Source organism: Falco peregrinus, chromosome 14 (genome assembly GCF_023634155.1).
Source record: "Falco peregrinus isolate bFalPer1 chromosome 14, bFalPer1.pri, whole genome shotgun sequence".
In the NCBI taxonomy this organism is placed as follows: Eukaryota; Metazoa; Chordata; class Aves; order Falconiformes; family Falconidae; genus Falco; species Falco peregrinus.
The window spans coordinates 1,309,245-1,327,184 of NC_073734.1; the positions used below are offsets into that span (position 1 = coordinate 1,309,245).

The window sequence follows — 17,940 nt, forward strand, 5'->3', positions numbered from 1 at the left end:
TAGGAGGATGTACTAAAATGTCAAAATGAGAATTTATGTGAACTGGGGAGAGTCGAGTGAAGCAACCCATAGTTGCCGTCCAAGAAACAGTTACCTCAAGTGGCAGGTAATTCCGGCAGGGGGAGATCGAGACCACCGACTCACATACCACCTACCCAAATCGTACCCCAGACCCATTTCCGGACCTGTCTAACCTTTACTGCGCAGAATCGGGTATGGGAGGAGAGTATGTTAATGATTTATGGGAAATCTTACGATTATGCATGGATATTTAATGAATATGTATGAATCAGTTCTATACAAGGTGTATGATTTTGAACCATGGTGTGCGTCGATCGTGAGGGGACTCGCTCACGCACCCGGCCGTCCATAAAGAAAAGTCTGCTTATCTACATCACATTGGTGTTGATAAGTTCTTCATTCCGAGATTTCGGTAACACTGCCATCCCATTCTACTCTTGTACGGAAAGCGAGTAGCACAAGGAGCAGAAGGTAGCCCCAGAAGTTGTACACAACCGTCACTGTGGCTTTTGTGCAAAACTATTCCTCTATCCTTTGAGCTCCTTTTGTGTGACACCCACCATTAACTAAAGCTTAGGGACTGAAAGTTGATTTCTTTTTTTATAAAAGTCTGCTGCTTAGTCATTCCAGAATGTCCAAACCAACTTCTTATTGCAAAGAGCAGCCCACGTGTGACTAGATCACAACTCGGAAAAAACCCTCCTGGAACAGCCTTTTCAGTGATCCCTGACTTTGGGCTTGCAACCGTGGCACGGGGATGTTTGATCACATCCAAAGCCAGAAAGGAAGAGCTAGGGAGCTTTTGCTGAATTCAGCGGTTTTTCAGTGGATCCAGCCGCAGCCCAGCTGACAGCAGAGATGAGTTACACTTCACAGCTCAGGCACGCATCAGAGGGCTGTGTACTTCTATTGCACAGACACCCGAAAAGAGGCAGTACTGGGTGCTCGCTGTTCAGAAGATTTTTCCATCTTGCATCACATGTGGCCTAATTTTCATTAAAAACTTGATGTTCTAAACCATCAAAGCTCTTAGGAAATGACAAAGATTTCCAAGGGACAAGTTTTGCCCATAATCATGGGTGAGGCATGCCCCACGGCCACTATCATCAAAAAAAATCAGTGGCCATTCTTTCCCTTCTGCAGCAGGCCCTCAGCCTCTCCTGGAAGGTCTGCGGAAGCTATCCTTTCTTCTGCCCCTACATTGATGCTGGAACTTTAGGAAACCCTGGGAGTTTTACGCTCTCTCCTTCCAGGTGAACCTCAGAGAGTGCTCTCCTGAAAGGAGGAGGAGCAGAGTAAAATACAGACCATTCAGGACAGCCGAGAGAAAAAGAAAGAAAAAAGAGAGTATGTCCCGCTCCTCGCTAGCAGCTGGGGCTTCCAGGAGCACCCAGCCGCTGGCCAAGGCCTGGGTGCCCCGGGCTGGGACCGTGTGATGCCCCCACCACAGCATGTCCCAGAGCACATGGACCAGGCCATGGAGGGGCCGCAGCCTCCTTGTCCTCAGTCCCAAAGCCACACCTGGTTCTGTGGAGTGAGAATTCGGATCTCAGTCGGGTTAACACCTTGGCACATCATGGAGGGATTACAGCTCGGCATTCAAAGAAACAGGGGTGTGGGTGGCCCAACAGCACAGAACTGTTTCCCAAGTCCCTAACTTCTGCTGCTTTCTGGCACTCATTTTTTTGCCCACGGAACGTCCCCAGGTTTTGAGGTTGGTTTTGAACGTGATTCTCAACCAACCACATCAACACAGAGATCCAGTTTTACACGATGTAGGACACGGCAAGTGAAGGAGGGATCAGCACTTAGGATTTTGCTTCTCCCTGCAAAAGCGGCTTAGAAATGGGTTTTGGAAGAAATCAGATGTAACCCAGTACATTTCCATATCCAGAAAAAAACAACAAAAAAAGAATTTTAGGTGATTGAGCCCCCCCACCACGTGCTTCCTTCCAGCACTCAAGAGCCATGGCTTTATTTGCATGAATAACTAAGAAAGTTCATTTTGAGCTTAAACAAAACAAATTTCAAACCACTTCTTAACCGCTGGCTTTGCAAGTTGCACAGTGCTGATGAGTTCTGTAAATCACCTGATCCAGAAGCGTTCGGCTAAGCAATTTATGGAGGCAACTGCAAAAACACACATGGAGGCCAGCCACTTCCCCGTGGGGCTCGAGATCCAACTGCAATTTCACAGTGCTGCACTAGGGCAAAGCTACTAAATATTCCCTGCAAGGGGCACACGCTGTCTGCAAATCGTCCTCCAAAGGGATCTGTGACTGGCATGCAAATGCACGAGGAAGGCTGTCACACCGCTCAGAGTCGTCAAGAAGCAAAATTAATGACTCCCTAGTTAAAGATCACGGGTTTCTTCTTTAAACTCTTTTTGCACCCTGGGACGGTCTCCACCCTGACGATACAGCGGCTCAGCTCCGTTTTGTGAGGGATGGGGGGTAGGTGACCTCCTTGAGGTCCTCTCCCAAGGGGCCCATGGAAGAGTTCAGATCTCCTGAGGGACCACGAGGGTTTTTCCAGAGCAGGCTCCTCTTTCTAAACACCGATCGCTTGCCCAGCTCTGTTTCCTGTAACTCCCAGGTTGCATGTAAGTAATTTTCCTATTTCTCTGCCACAACAACAACAAAAGCTCTCCAGGCACAACCCCTGGAGATCCCTGCAGCAAAGTGATGGACAGCCCCACCACCACAGCAAAAATCCCAGGGCCAGGAGCACAGCGCTGAGCCAGGATTCCCTTGGGAGCAACTTTTTAAATCAACCCTTTCCTTCCACAGCTCTAACAACTGCAGCTGGCGGCCAGGAAGGCGGTTTGTTAACACGAGCCCTGGTTAATTACTGTAGGTGGCATTTGCCAAGTAAACCCTGCGCAATTACCGTATCAATAAAAAGCTGTTTCATGGCCTTTGTATCTGTCAGCTTGGAGAAGTAAGGAATGGCTCGAAGCAGCTGGGTTAGTGATCTCAGCACCCTCCAGAACGGGAGCCTGGCTGCTGGGGACCACGGGCCTCGCACCTCCTTCCTCTTAGATGGGGAAAACCAGAGCGTTCCCTGGATGGAAATCTGACAGGGACCTCCCACTCCTGAAAAACACCTCAAGCAGCACCACACGGACGGAGAGGAAGGACAAGGTAACCTGAACCACGGAGCTTGCTGCAAGCATTCCCTGCCCCGTGCCAGCACAGCAAGGCCATCACCTCTGTAAGGGCAAAGGCGGCATAACTCGGTGGGTCAGTGATAACCGCTCCCAGAAAAAGACCTGACAGCACTTCTGTCAGCCGGGAGGAGCATAAAGCTTGTCTAGCAGGCTGCTCGCACTCTGACTTCTGGGGAGGGTGCTCACCCTGCTGAGGACAGCGAGCCCTGTAACACGCGACCCAGATGAAGCATAGACTTGAGCCACGAGGTGACGATTCCCACGCAGGGACAGCAGCACACGTGTGGCACGTTCACAGACACCCTGCGCTCAGCAGGGCTCAGCCACTACGGTCTGGCAGCGCCTGGAGAGCGGGAGGTGACCCAGGGGCAGGGAGCACGTTTCACTCAGCTCCTACCGCCTCAGGAGCCCGATGGTGCATCCACGTAATAAAGGCTCATCCTGGAGGTCTATAGGGGCTTAGTGCTTGTCCACCAAAGCTCTTCTGCTGTGTACCTCTCTGCCTTTACAAACACCTTGCAGCACAACGAATGCATGGTATGAAAGCTCGCTGCTTTGGCTGCTCTGGGATCAGCGGTCGGAGCCAGGCGCGCTAAGCCCTGGCTCTGCACAGACCAGCTGGGAGCCACAGGGACAGCAGGAAGGTGCTGGCACTGCCCTGCTGACCACCGGCTCTTCCTAGGAATTCCGTGGGAACCAACTGGGCTGGAAGAGTATTTGTGCCTCGCCTTTGCTGTGGGTAGCAGGAGGAGGAGAAAGGAGCTGTACCTGAGATGTCGCAGCAGACTGTTGATACACTCTGGCTTCTCGGGGTTTGAAGATCACATAAATTTCAACTGAAGAATTTGGCCAGACATCTCCCTCCTAAGACAGGAGACAACAAACCATTTACCTTCAAACGTTACATTTCTTGTTTTCAACCACAGCCCTGTAAGCCTTTATTTAGAGCATCAATGATGAGCAAGGAGCAAACAACACTTACAAAATGTGTAAGACTTTGGAAGCAGCTGTGAAAAAAATTAAGTCCCTTACCTTAACTAGCACCCGGTAAAGGCTTGCCTTTTTTTTTTTTTTTTTTTTAATTAGGGCTATAATAAAGGAACTAAACTGGCTGGCTTCGGCATATCAAGGATCTCTTCAGAAGTGCCAGCTGACCTAAAGAAAAGATACGGTTTCCCTCCAAACCTTCCCTTATATCCCTGTGTCACTACAGCCATGTGAACACGTCTTCTCAGATCAGAAGAGATTCAGCAAGTCAAATGGATTTTTCCATTCTTAGTTACAAAGATAGAAAGAAAGAAAACCATGCCTGCCTTCATCATTGCAGAAGAGATCTGTAAACCAGCTCACAAACAAAGGCAAGGTCCCGTCAGGGCTGGCTACCCCGGCCAGGGCTCACTGTCCAAGCCTCCCTCTGCTTGCAGGCAACAACTGGCAGAAGAGGAATATCAGGGCTTTGCAATCTGCTCCAGCTGCCTGCAGGTCTCCACAGGGGGTATGAGACATTGCCCATGACACAAAGCCCTAGTTGTCCTGGCCTCCTCCCGTTCCTGCATCACCGCTGCTGTCGGAAGCGGAACCGGAGCTGGGTCAGTGCCCACGTGGCATTTCTCTGACACGAGAATGTGATCCTGGCTCAAAATAACCCAAACCGAACACCAAAATGGTGAACTTCCGCTGCACAAAAAAAATCCAGCTTCAGCAAGAACCTGGGAGAACCCTGCAAGCGTAAATCTTCAAACAGCGAGGGAGTGGCGATGGGTCCCTGCAGGTGTTATTCCCAGCGGCCGAGGCCCCAGCGGGATGATTTGCCCAACACCACCGAGACCACGGTGATTGCTGCAGTGTTGCTGGCATCTCTCTGTACGCTGTATAACTCACCAGATGTCCTGCCATGCTCCAGGAAGCCAGTCAGTGGTGCAGTAAGATCCTGGTAAGGGACATATCTCCCTACACCCAGGGTGCTGCTGGATCCCAAGGCACAGTCAGATGAGACTGCTCTAAGGCATCAGAGGAGACAAGCCTACGGACGAGCAACACAACCCATCCATTCATATGCACCCGCACAGCTCTCTGCAACAATCCTAACGCAGCATTATTGATGGAGCCTTGCACTCATATCCTCACTCCCAAGAAAACCTGCAGCAGCAGTTAACAGACTCAAACCTCTTGAGCTTCTGACATGAAATCACCATTCTCCAGGATTCAACGTATTTGGACAGAAACTTCAGGCAGTACGTCCACAATCAGCTTCCCTGTATTGTCAGTGAAGCTGCACGCCAGACTGTTTGACTCAAAGGGAGAGGGCAAGAAGAAATCATCAGTTACACATTATTCTACTATTCTGTGGCTAAAAAAAAATTGTGAAGGACATGACTGTTTTGGGAAACCTTTGTCATTTCTCCCTTCATTACTGCTGTATGTCAGACCATAAAACTGGAAAATATTGTGACCTATTTCTCCTGGGAAATGAAAATAGGCTGTTGGAAAGGTTCCTCACATTCCTGCTACCCCACGGGGAAGAAAGAATTGCTGGTTAAAAGGATACACTTCACTACTCACCCTTGCGGGCTACTGCTACATAGGCGTACCAGCCCTAGGACACGGCAGGAGCCAGCGGTCTGCCGCGGCTAGCATATTCTCCGTAAGATGGCAGTTGAGTCAGATCATGGAAAACTACCGTGGATGCTTGCCAGGACAGAAATGCAACTATGCAGTGCTGTGAACACGATATTGCAACACTTCTGGCTTAATGTCAGCCTCAGGCAGGCTGCAGCTGGCAGGTGGCATAAAATACAGACGGTGGATGTATGATGATCCAGCACAAAAACTCCTGCTGTTGTGCCCTGGCTTTGCTACAGCATATGCCAACGTGATACCCGAGGGGACGGCACACCATGACTCACCGCTACAGAAGTGACCTCAGTAAGGAGACCAACCATAAATAGATGCAGATCCTATTTCCCCTCCCTCAGCCCCTAAATAATGCGAATCTCCTCAACCTCCACCAGCCTGAAAAGGAAAAAGCTGGTCTTGGAAAGCGGGGCACCACCAACTGTCGGCCTGCTTTGTTTGGTGGAGGGAGAAGGTGATCCATGGAAAGGAAATCACTGCTCAAAGCACACCAAAACCCCCAAAGGCAGAGCTGGCAACACAAGTACTGAAGTGACTCCCCAAAGTGCATCCTGTTAGTTCAGGGCACTCAGGGAAAAGGCAGCGCCAAAGCCAGTATCTGCCCCTTCCCATCAATAACCGAACCCACAGCGAGCGGAGGGATGGACCATAGCTCCCACTGGAGATGGCGCCTTCTGCCAAAAACCAAAGTGCTCTGCAGTCCCCTCTCATTTGGATGGGGACCAGCTGGGCACCTCAGCTGAGGTGGACGTTTGCAGGAACAAATATCGCTGTTATCTCCTGGCCCAACCTCTGCACCAACAGCAGTAGCACTTGCGTAACCTGCACATCTTGAAGACCACCTCCATCGGCTCAGAGCTGACACGTGGCACTGAGGAGTCGCTACCAGGCAATGACAAGACAGTGATGACTTGTCAAGGTAAGAGCAATGATTACAAATCCTTTTCCTCCCTTTCCTCTGGTTTCCATTTCCAAGGAGTCAGCTCCCACGTGTCTGTACTGTGACTTACAGCTAAGCTGTGGTGGGGAAGGTGCAGCAAAAAGCAAGGACTTTGTCCTTTGAGAGCCACCTGGGCTTCTACCACAGATGCTTCTGCTGACATACCATGTGTCTTTGCAAAAATAAATCAACTTTGAGATGCACTCAGGAAGTCAGAGTTACAGAACAGCTTGTTTCCCACAGGCTTGGACGGCTGCTCAAAACGTTCATGGTCACAGGCTGACTGCAAAACCGCTCCTCCTCTTTTCTCTTATTATTTTCATCAGCAAGTTAAGCTTATACAGGCCGAAATAGCCTGCTGCAGCTTCCACTGAGAGCAACCCCTGGCAGCTAACGGCCCGCTTACACAGCAAAGCTGCTGCACAAACCCTGCAAAGCCACCCTGCCCAGAGAGCCTTTCCAAGGCTATCGTCCCTCCAGCGGCCTCCTAACCTCCAGCCACTTGTTCCAAGGGTTTGATTCTTTCTATAGGGTGCTCCCAGGCACCACAGGTGATAGGTGAGAAGAGCAGCCGCCGCTTTTGGCCAGAAGGTCCGAGGCAGCAAGGTCCCAGCTCTGGTGGGGCCCCTCCAGCAGATTTACACGGCGCTGCAAGAAGGGTCTCTGTCCACGCTACAAGTTACGGGACTCTCACCGGGGAGAAGGTTGTGGAAGTCAGCAGCAGTGGATTTTTAGATCTTACATTTGATAGGAAAAAAGACTAACATTTGATGTGAAGACACCCGTACGCCAGGGGGGAAGACAGACATCAGCAAAACTATGAATGTGAAACCCATTGTTCCATAAATCATGGAATTAATGGAAATCTAAAGACTGATAATGCTGAACCAGCCAGGAGGGGAACGACTCCTGTAGTATCCCACTTACACCCAGTCCTAAGCCAACTGTAACATCAACACAGCCATTCAGGAAAGGTTTCCACTCGAGACTTGAGGCCAGGCTACACTCTGGGTCCGTACAGCGCTACACGGAGCACCAGGACTCAGCGGGCAGCCAGGCTGCTGGACCTCACCCTAATGCACTTCAGGAGCCCAAGAGCAGGTTAAGCTCGTTATGGAGACCTAGCCCAGTTGTAATGAAGCAGGAGCCCTGGGACATGCTCCAAAACCAGCTGGCACAGCTCAGGCGATCGGCTCCCGCTCTCTGCAATACCCCCGCTGCTCTGACACAGGCTCTTGGTCCCATCATGCTGCTCTCAGCTGCAGTGGTGTGAAACTGCAGCTGTGCTCACATGGGGGGCTCTCAGCCTCATTCGGGCTATAGGAGTAACCAAGAAGAGAACAAGATCCCCTTCCTTAAAAAAAAAAAATAATGGTTTCACCTACTATAAAAGAAAGAAGAGGCTCGGATTATTCTAGCGTTTGCAACAGGATGAGAAGGGATTTTGCATTGCTCAGGCAGCAGGCATTCTTCATCTCAGACCATGCAAATACTCAGTCAGGGCTCTGTTTCATTGAAGGACATGAGGTTTTGATTGCGCAAACACAAAAGCAAAAAGTTTTCTCCAAGTCTGCAATGAAACTCAAAAAGTTCGTTTAAAGCTGCCAGCCTTGCGTGCAGGCTCACAGACGATGCTGGGAGGGAGAGTCACACATGGTATAAATCCAGATTATATGAAGGGATTGGTCTTTCCGTGATTAAACGGGCTGAACTTGGCCTCCTTTCCATAGAGGACCTTTTCATTCTTCAATAGGTGAACTAATGCCCATGGTTAATCCCCATACGCTACGTGTAAGGCCTGCCCTTATATATAATAATCAGTACCCCTGAACACTGTAAGGACACTTATGAAGTGCCCTTAATTTATAGCCCTTGCAGCAGAGCTCAGCTTTAGGCAGGCTCTCGCCGCCTGCCAGGAGCTCACTGTTTAGAAACGCTTTTTGCAACAACCTCTCCCAGCCTCACTAGAAACCTCATGTCTTCCCTCTCGGCACATCAAGACGCTGACGCGGGTATCTGCCAAGTGACCTCATTCAGGGAGGAGGAGGAGGAGGAAGAGAGGTTCTCAGCTATCACTTACCACCGGCTCAATGGCAAAAATATCACTGGAGAAAAGCATAGAGTCTTCTCGCACCTTTGCCCTCTGGTTCTGGAAGGCACGGGAGAGAAGGGAAAGGCGTTCTTGGAGCGTGGGGTCCATTGCACACTGCTTGAGAAAAGAATCCCTCTCATTCTCCTCCTGCTTCTGCAGCCTGCGACAGCGCCTGCAGCCATGGGGAGACACAAACCAAGCAGATCATTTAATAAACAACATATTTGCAGAGACTGTCGCGTAAGCGCAGGAGCAGCCACGCACTGGGGGAGGAACAGCAGGAGCAGCTCAGCAAGGGGCTGACCCCAAGCCACGGGGTCCCAGGCAGATCAGGTTATCACTTGTTCGCTGGCACGGCAGGTAGTTTTACGCCACACTCACGAGCTAAGAGGAGGTTTTTGAAAGCTAGCAGCCCTCAGGAGAGCCTCCTGGCTCAAAGCTACTGCCACGACTAATGGACAACCCACCAACACCCTCAGATGGCTTTTCCTCCCGTAGAGGTGCTGGGGGAGATGGATGAAGATGAAGGAGCACACACTGCAGTGCTTCGCTGGCAAGGGGAGAGCAGCTGGGATTCAGCTGCAGGTTACCAGCATCACTCTTTTTTACCTTCCCTTTTGGACTGGCAGGGATAAGCAAACTAGATCTGCTCCACTGCCTACACTGCCATCCAGCAGAGGATCCCAGAGCATTTGAAAAGCCAACTCACGGACTTTCAGGCATTGCATCACTTCAGTGAAATTAATGGGTTTATATGCATGAAGACAGAGGCCCCGAGAGGTGAAGGGACTTTGCCTAGCATCACCCAATAACGAAGGCAGGACCAGCATCTCTGAATGCAAACCCTTACATCCAGCCTTGAACCACTTCAACATTTTTCTCTTTTTGGCCTTCTCCTCAGAGCTTTGACACAGGTCACCTCTCCCTCACTCGGTAGTTGTAGCAGCAATCATTCTAGTGTTTAAAGCTCGCAACCGAGAGGTGAGAAGGGAGCACTGCTGCAGAGCACTTGCTTCCCAGCTGGCACGTGGATGTGCCCCCTTCACGCTCCAGTCCCCTGGCCACCAAGGACCAGCAGGTGACTACTCGAGGGCAATGAGGGGAAGGCTCCATACACAGCACATCAGGGCAACGTGGTATAAACAGGACCGCAATCACCACCCAGCTAAATTCCAATACATTTAGAAAGGAAACACAGCCATGGACATTACTAGCAGCACGCAGACAGAGCCTCGGGCAAATGCTGTCACCAGTGCCAAAAATACTTTCTTTGGCTTGCTCCCTGTGGAGTGTCATGAGAAATGTTTTTCCACGGCTGACCTACAGCGCTGTGCATGAGCGGGGCTTCCAGGCACCGAGATGAGCAACCCTCAACTAAGCCTTCATCAACAGACAATAATTCCATTGTTGAATCCCAGAAAGTCCTGCAGGAGGGAGACAGAGCAAACCCCTGGGTAGACCTTGTGATGATCCAGGTCTTTTGGGGTGACAGCCAAGCGCAGGGTGCTGAACTGCCTCCTCCCATTGGAAAGGTCCTCTCTGCTCTGACATCTCAAAAGCTTCTGCTACAGCAGCACAGAGGCCTCGGAGCTATGACCACCCCTAAGACTGCAAGTAAGGAAGAACAAAGCACTCTGCTCAGAGTACAGAACACGAGCTGGCATAAGATCAAGTGCCATTGGAAAAAAATGGGTTGAAGTTAACTGTGGGGAAACCTGGTTGCTTCTGAGGGGAGAGAGGATCACTCAGGGTCCCATCTGAGATAGGCAGGTGGGAAGAGATGCTAAAAGAATGGCGCAGGGACGTACTAAGAGAAGGTCATGAGACTTTTTCTGTTAACACACTGATCTTGCACAGAAGTCACACACTGCGCAATTAAAAACAGAGAAGAGTGGAAAACTAGTTTTGGCCTTCAAGGCATTTCTGACCTAATTACACTGAACTTTATTTGCTCAGAAGCCCTCAAAAAGTTCTCCAGCTGAAGGCAGTTTCCTGACCAGCTCTGGGTTCAGACTAACTCCTATACACCTACAGCCATTCAACTCTGAGAAGGCACACAAGGACTCCCTAAATCACCCCAGCTTCTAAGTGTCTTTTCCAGTGCATCCCCTTGGGCTAGAAGTGTTTCCCTGCTGCCCCAAACGGAATTTCAAAGCTTCAGAGACACCCTGTGGAGAGCCTGCCCCACCTCTCAGCACCACGAAGACACAGGTGCTGACGCCCCAAGGCACTTCCAAGTCCTGTGCTGCCCTGCCTTCCCCGCAGAACCCTCCACCTCCGAACTCTCCGAGCCCCGGAGAAGGGGCAGGGATACCTCGCTGTGCTGGAAGCCGGGACAGCGCAAGGCAATTCAGCATCCTACAGCCGGATGGCCTCAACGTTCGGGGCCAGCAAAGCACCCTGCCCTGCGCACTACTGGACAAGAAGGCTGAAGAAGGTTGCCATCTTATCAAAGCTGGAGGGGAAGAAACTGCAGTGAATATCACAACAGGTACGCTGCCTGCAGCTGTTAGGTGCTACCGCTCAACGCAGTCCCAGGTAAGGAGCGCCGACACCTTCCTCAGCCTCACAGACCCTCTGCGAGCCCAGGGACCTGGCCTCACTGACTTAGGGCTCCCACAGATGGGAATTTGCTCTCCGAGGAAATGCAACCTTTCCTCCCCAAAACATGAGCTGGAACATGGATGGAACCGGAATGGGAAGCACTGAGCTCCATTACCCTGAAGCCCAGGGGGGGACACCCTGGTGTCGTGGATGGTTTACTTGTCCTACGCCATTCAAAAAAGCACCAACATCCCTCTGAGGCCGTACGTTAGTTTTACCCTTGGGCAGCGTGTCTTACTTAAATGAATCTTCCCAATGAACCTCAGCTTCTCCTGATCCTCCTCTTCTTGACTAACAAAAGCCTTCCACTGGAGTGGGCTATGACTTTACTCCGATTGTGGATGACCACGGATCTGTGGTTTGACAGCGTGATGTAGGTCTTCCCAGCTGTCAAGGAGTTCCTGTCTAGCCTGATGTTGACATCTTCAACTACTGCAAAATGAACTCCACGAAAACTATCATGATCTCGCTGTCTAAACCCATGGCCAGGTGGGTCTTGAAATAATGGGTATAGTTCTGATCTTAAAAACCAGGCTGAAGCCTTTGAAATTTCTGCCCTTCTCCGAAGTACAGAGCAGCTTCTATACGAAGACTGAACAGGATTCCTCAACCTAGAAACCACACAGGAGATAGGTAGGTTTGTAGAAGTATGAATGGCCTGGGAAAAAGTGAACAAGGAAAAAATTGTCACAATTTGTTGTAAAACAGGAACCCGAGGGCCTGAAATGGTATTAGTTAAAATGAGAGAAAAGTAGTTCTAGTACTTTTCCTAGGAATATTCCTTCCTTTGGAACGTACTGCCATAGGTGCCTACAGGCGCTCATCGCTATAAATCCACAAAGCAACTGGACAAAGGCTTGGAAGGTAAAACCATCAGAAGCGATTAAACAAAGACGTGAATAAAGCCTCCAGCACAGAAAAATGCTGCCTCCAAGGCCCACGAGGGAGAAAGCATATGCACTGCCTGCTTCTACACGCTTTGCTAAGCATCCCCTACCGCTGCTCTCCTGGAGAGCACTTACACTCCCGGCTGCAGGCACCGAGGACGCTTCTGAAGGCTGGAGGGCTTTGCCGGAGCACCTTCTACCACAGAGAGAAGGATCTGGCATCGTGCTGACTGTGTAAACCCACAAACCTCCCGGTACAGACGAGAGCGTGCAGACGCCAGCGAGTCAGGAGGGAGCAGCAGGTCTTTCTGCCAGGCAGATAAACTGACACAGCAGAGCTGTCAGGGTTGGCCCAGGGCAGCTGCAGGCTTCATGGCCTGGGTGCCAAATTAGATGTGACATTTATTTAAGACTCTTGATGGTTTAATATATAAGTCTGGAGGAAAAGAAAAAAACAACAACAAAACAATCTCTGTACTGTACCAGCAATGTAGCCCTAGGTATTTCACCTGATGGGGTAATGTCCGTGGGTCTGTGCTTTGGGATGCTTTGCTGCCATGGAAGCACATTTACTGAATCCAGACGTACCTGCCCTATCGTTACTTACACAACACGATGATCTTATTACAGGCTGTCAGCTCTCTCATTCTTACATGCTTTTGACGTATTTCCCAGAGACAGCAGGACACAGCTCACTCTGCAACCTGAACAAAGCAACACCTGAACTTGAAATTAAAAGAGAGGCTTCTTACACAGCAGTAGAGCAGGTGCTTTGGGCTGTGCACTCCTGAGCGATGCTCTCTGAGACAGCGGGAACACCACCGTGTTTTATTCCAGCATCCATCTGCATGGCTATGGCCACCGGTATCTCAGCACATCATGGTAACTTTTAACTATCTGAAAGTAAGAAACCCAGCACTGGGTCATCCTCTGGGGGGCCTGTTGTGCAGGAGGAGAGGGAATTTACAGAAGAGCTAAAATATCTTTCCGAATATTAAGCAAACCCTTGAACAAGATTTCAAAACAAATTTCAGGTTTTATGAAGAATGCGTTCCCAGCATTCAACAGCCAGTACCTTCCTCCATCGATTACTGCTCTAAATATTAGGAAGCTGGTAGCCAGATGGATTAGACTGAAGAGAAACAAAACAGCACTCTGCTGCCTTTCGTCCTCACCGTAATATTCTCCCTCTATCCCTGTAACTCCCTCCTCGCTGAATTTGGATTTTAAACCTTTTTAGGAGTGCATGACAGTCAGGTTCAGAATATTTGGGTAACAGGGAAAGCAAGTTTAAGTTAATTTGCCCAGTTTGTCAGAAAACTATGCCTGGCTCTCACCTCTTCTAAAAGAGACAGGTCCTGCTGCTTTTTCACTGAAAATACAAGCAAGCAACGAAAGCCGAGCTCTTCACTCAGAAGTGTCATTGTACCTCCACATCGACCCTTTGAGCAGTTCTTTTGCTCCTGCTACTATCACGATACCCAGCTGCCTCACCATCACCAGCATATTCTGGTTTTTCAAACAGCATGCAAAGGTCTGCTGGTACCACTTCACCACCGGAGAAGGGAGTCACTTCACCAGGCTAACGATCTCTGGAAAGCGAGAGGAGTCCCCTGCGGCTGGATCCAGCCCTCCCCACCATATGCTTTTGGCTGCACCTCCCACAGAGCTACCTCGGTCAGAGTCAGGAGCGCTGCTCTGAGCTGTTTTGCTGTCAGGAAGCTAATGGCATCACCTACAAAGTGTGCTGGGTCTCTGACAAAGGCCACCTGTCAGTCCCCACGCTCCTATTTCCAGCACTAGAGCAAAACACAGGGCAGCGACAGTCATTTTTAAGTGCTTCTCTGAGGCAGTGCTCATGAGCTACCTTCAGACATCATTAAAACCATCGTGCTAGTTACTCCAGCCCTAGGAGCAGCTTGTTTATAAACCTCACCATTAAATAACTGCTGCCAACACAGGGGTTTCTACAGGACCATTGCCCAGGCTACAACAAAGCTCAGGGCACCCTAATCATCACTGCTGCCACAGCTGATGCTGTCAACAGCTAAAGCCCCCAGCAAAGCCCCCTCTGAGCCCATGCAGCCCATCGCAAGGAAAGGATCTGCTACCCCAGAGCACTGCAAGCCACCGTGAGACAACAGATGGGCAGGAAAAGGCAGATGGAGAGCAATGACCAGCCACAGCGTCTACGGGACAGGTCGCAGGCTCTTCAGACGGCTCTCCTGCACTTAGGAGTCACCTTGCTTTCCACCAGGCTCCTTGTTGTGCATCCTCCTGTAATGGAGCACCCAAAGGATTCCCCATTACCTCCTCCGCACCGTGCTTAGGAAGGGCTGTTGGCTTTCTTACGGGATGGAATACTCCAGCGCAGGAATATCTGGGAGCCAGCACAGAGCCTTTGTGCTGCCCAGTGTGAAGGAGCCTCGCAGAATGGACTGAAAGGACAATGAAACTGTTGGATAACACAAGACAGCGCTGCCGCACATCCAGGATGCCGTGGGCTATATATAATCATTATTGGTACTACAGCCATGATACGCTGGGGTTGCTGATCACTGAAACATTGCTTTTGGCCCACGGGGAAAGACAGGGCAGGAACCTTCCTTCTGATTGCCTGGCAAAGACATGCTTAATACGCCACTTCATAAATCAATCACCCTTCAAGCTACTCTTCTGCTTCTCAGCAAACGCTGATTGATCCACCAGGAAAGGAGACTAATGAATGGTCAGTTCTGCCCCGAAACGCATCCAGGGTTCATGGCACCTAAGAACATACTAGTGATTTCCACTGATGACAGAAGAGACAAGCTGCAGTCCAGGATGCCCTGCAAAGAGATGAAAACTACATTCTCCCAGAAATCCTTCACAGGCTAAGAACGGGATAGGCGGCGTCACATGGAAGTCTGCTTCTGGGGATGAACAAAAGAGCCAAAAGGAGACTTTTAACTCCAAATAACCCTCCGAGCACCCACCCCCAAGCCGTGCTCATGCAGTCAACGCCACGGGTTGCTTTAGCAGCATTGTTGTCAGAAGGGGTGTTACATAGTTTGGGAGATATAAAGCCATGACTAACAAAAAAAAAAAACGATCAAGCAAATGAAGCACAAACTTAATTCCTCTTCTTCTACCCTCAAAGCGACAGACCATCGGCTTTGAAACAGAAGGCCCTAGAGAGGGGCGAAGGCCATACTCTGTTTGCAAGAAATTTAACAACCTTATCTAAAACAGTATATATAAAGAAAAATCATTGTTACAGGCAGTTGTGGAAAAGGGGAACAAAGACAGGAAACAGTTGTTAACTGTTAGCTGATCTGACATAAAGGAACACTTTGGAGAGCAATTATACTCACCCATCAATCTAATTGATTTGAACCATAAAAGCCTATATAACCAATTATTTGTATAACGTATTAGTTACCAATCCTCAGTCCGTTGCAGCACTGCTACGATTAAGATGCAAAGTCAACATATAATTGCATCAACTCCTATTTACACCTTTTTTTGCCTACAGTATATGCCACCCTGCACTCGCTTTGAAGCAGACGTACAAGAACATAAAAGTCCAACAGAAACTAGCCAATCCTGCTGGGAATTCTCACAAGTGAAGGAAGAAAAGCACAACATGCACCCACGACCTGAGGCAAGCAGAAAGGAAAATCCCTTTGCAAAGTTCTTAAATGCCTGGCAGTCCAAGGAAAAGCTGGAGCAGCCTCTTGTAATAACCACGGCGTCAGAGCCTGGCTTACACCTTAGGATAACACAGGAAACAAGATCTTTAAAAATCACCAAACAAAACAAGTTTGTCTGCATCTGCTAGCACTAAACACAAACGGAAATAATTACATCAGTTCACGCACTACAGTAAAGCTTTGGAGCCAAGAGAGGCTGCTGCTTAGGGAAGCAGAAGGTTTCCCCACCTCCCAGCACTGGTAAGAAGCCACTACCAGCCTGCCTGGTGTTGAAGGATCGGAGAATTGCGCGGCGATGAAGAGCTACAGACCTGACCAGCAGTGGCACACAGCGGTGGCCACCAGAAGCTATGGGGCTGTTGCCGTGAATTTAGCTCGATAGGAACCGAACACACTGCGACATCAGAGCCGCTGTGAACGCTCACACCAGACCAAGGTTAAAACCAGAAATGGTTTTGGCATTCCCACCCTGGTACCCTGCACGACACAGGCACAGCTCAGGTCAAGATGCAGCGAGGCAGAGGGTTTGCTCAGGCAAGTCCTGAGCCTCCTCCGCTCCGGCTGGAGTCGGCACAAACCGCGAGGGCTCAGCAACCTGAGTGATCTCAGGAACGTGAAACGCAACACAGCAAGGGCTGAACCTCAGCTAAACCCTGCTGCCTATCCACATCCATCCGTGGGTTTGCAGAGAGAAAAGACAAAGAAAAAGGCTTGATCTAGAGGCTAAGTCAATAGGATTTTCATTTTGTTTTCAAACAAGTTCCTGGAAGCTACTGATGGTAGTGCCAGCCTGGCAAGATGACAAGACCTTCGGTAGAAAGGGGGTTCTTAAAGGAAGGAGAAGAGAGGCATGCAGAGGTGGTTGTCTTCTCCAAAGTCTGCACAAAACCACAGACTAATATCACAGCAAGGTAATGTTTTACTCTTGCGAGTAGCTGAGATGCCCAGAGGTGATGGCACATCCGTGCTGCCGTTACTCGTTCAGCCTCAAACATCAACAAACACGTAGGGCTGGGATTTAATGAGCTTCCTGCGTGTGTACAGTGGCCACTAACACACCGCCAAGCCCTTGCAGAGGTGGCCTCATTTACCAACGTAAGCTGATTCAGCTAAGCCCAGCATCAATTTCAGCTGAAGAAAGGGATTCAGCACCCCAACACACCGACATTCCCGGCTGGGAACCCCATGCTGATCTGTGCAGGAGCTGAGCAGTCAGCAACGCCCCTGACAATTCCCCTCGGCCCATTTGCAACGCGATGCAGCCCCTACCACAGTTTCCCACCGCGGCCGAGATGCACAGGCTGTGCTTGCCCTGCTGCCAGCCGAGCACACCCGGTTCTGTAGTTACCGTCATCTTCACCAAACCCAAATGGCTCTAACACACCACACCAAACTCTCTGTCGTGCCACAGGTGACTGAAGAGCTCCACATCAGCTCCCTAATTAATCGTGTTTCATATGCCTTGATTTTTCCTGTGATCTCATGCCTCATTTTCCCCCATTTGTGATGAAACCTCGGTGCTTTCTCAAGCTGGCGGTTATCATTCACAGCTCCAGAGGCTGCTGCAGCACAGAGAAGCTGCCTGTGGTTAGGCCGAGAAGGGCAGAGGCACCTCAGGGCAGTGGCTCAGGCCATCCTGCGTAGGGCAGAAGACCCAGATCCTCTTCTGACATCCCCTGCCACCCTGAGCATTGCTGCCGCACTAAATACAGTGATCCCCAGCCAGTTCTTCCAGATCTACCCAAGAAATTCTTTTGTTATTATTTTTTATGCTTACGTTGCCCTAAGGAGATCTTGTCTATCGTGCAAGTGTTGGTGCTGGCTTAGAGGAAGGGGAAGATCTGAGGCCAGCTCATCACGCTTACTGACCAACCCAAACCACACATCCCAGTAGCTCTCCG

At 50.0% G+C, this 17,940-nt stretch overlaps 1 pseudogene; it reads right to left on the reverse strand.

The window, feature by feature from the left end:
• The window catches only part of LOC129785694 (hydrocephalus-inducing protein homolog), a 67,215-nt pseudogene that overhangs the window by 23,360 nt on the left and 25,915 nt on the right, over positions 1-17,940 (reverse strand).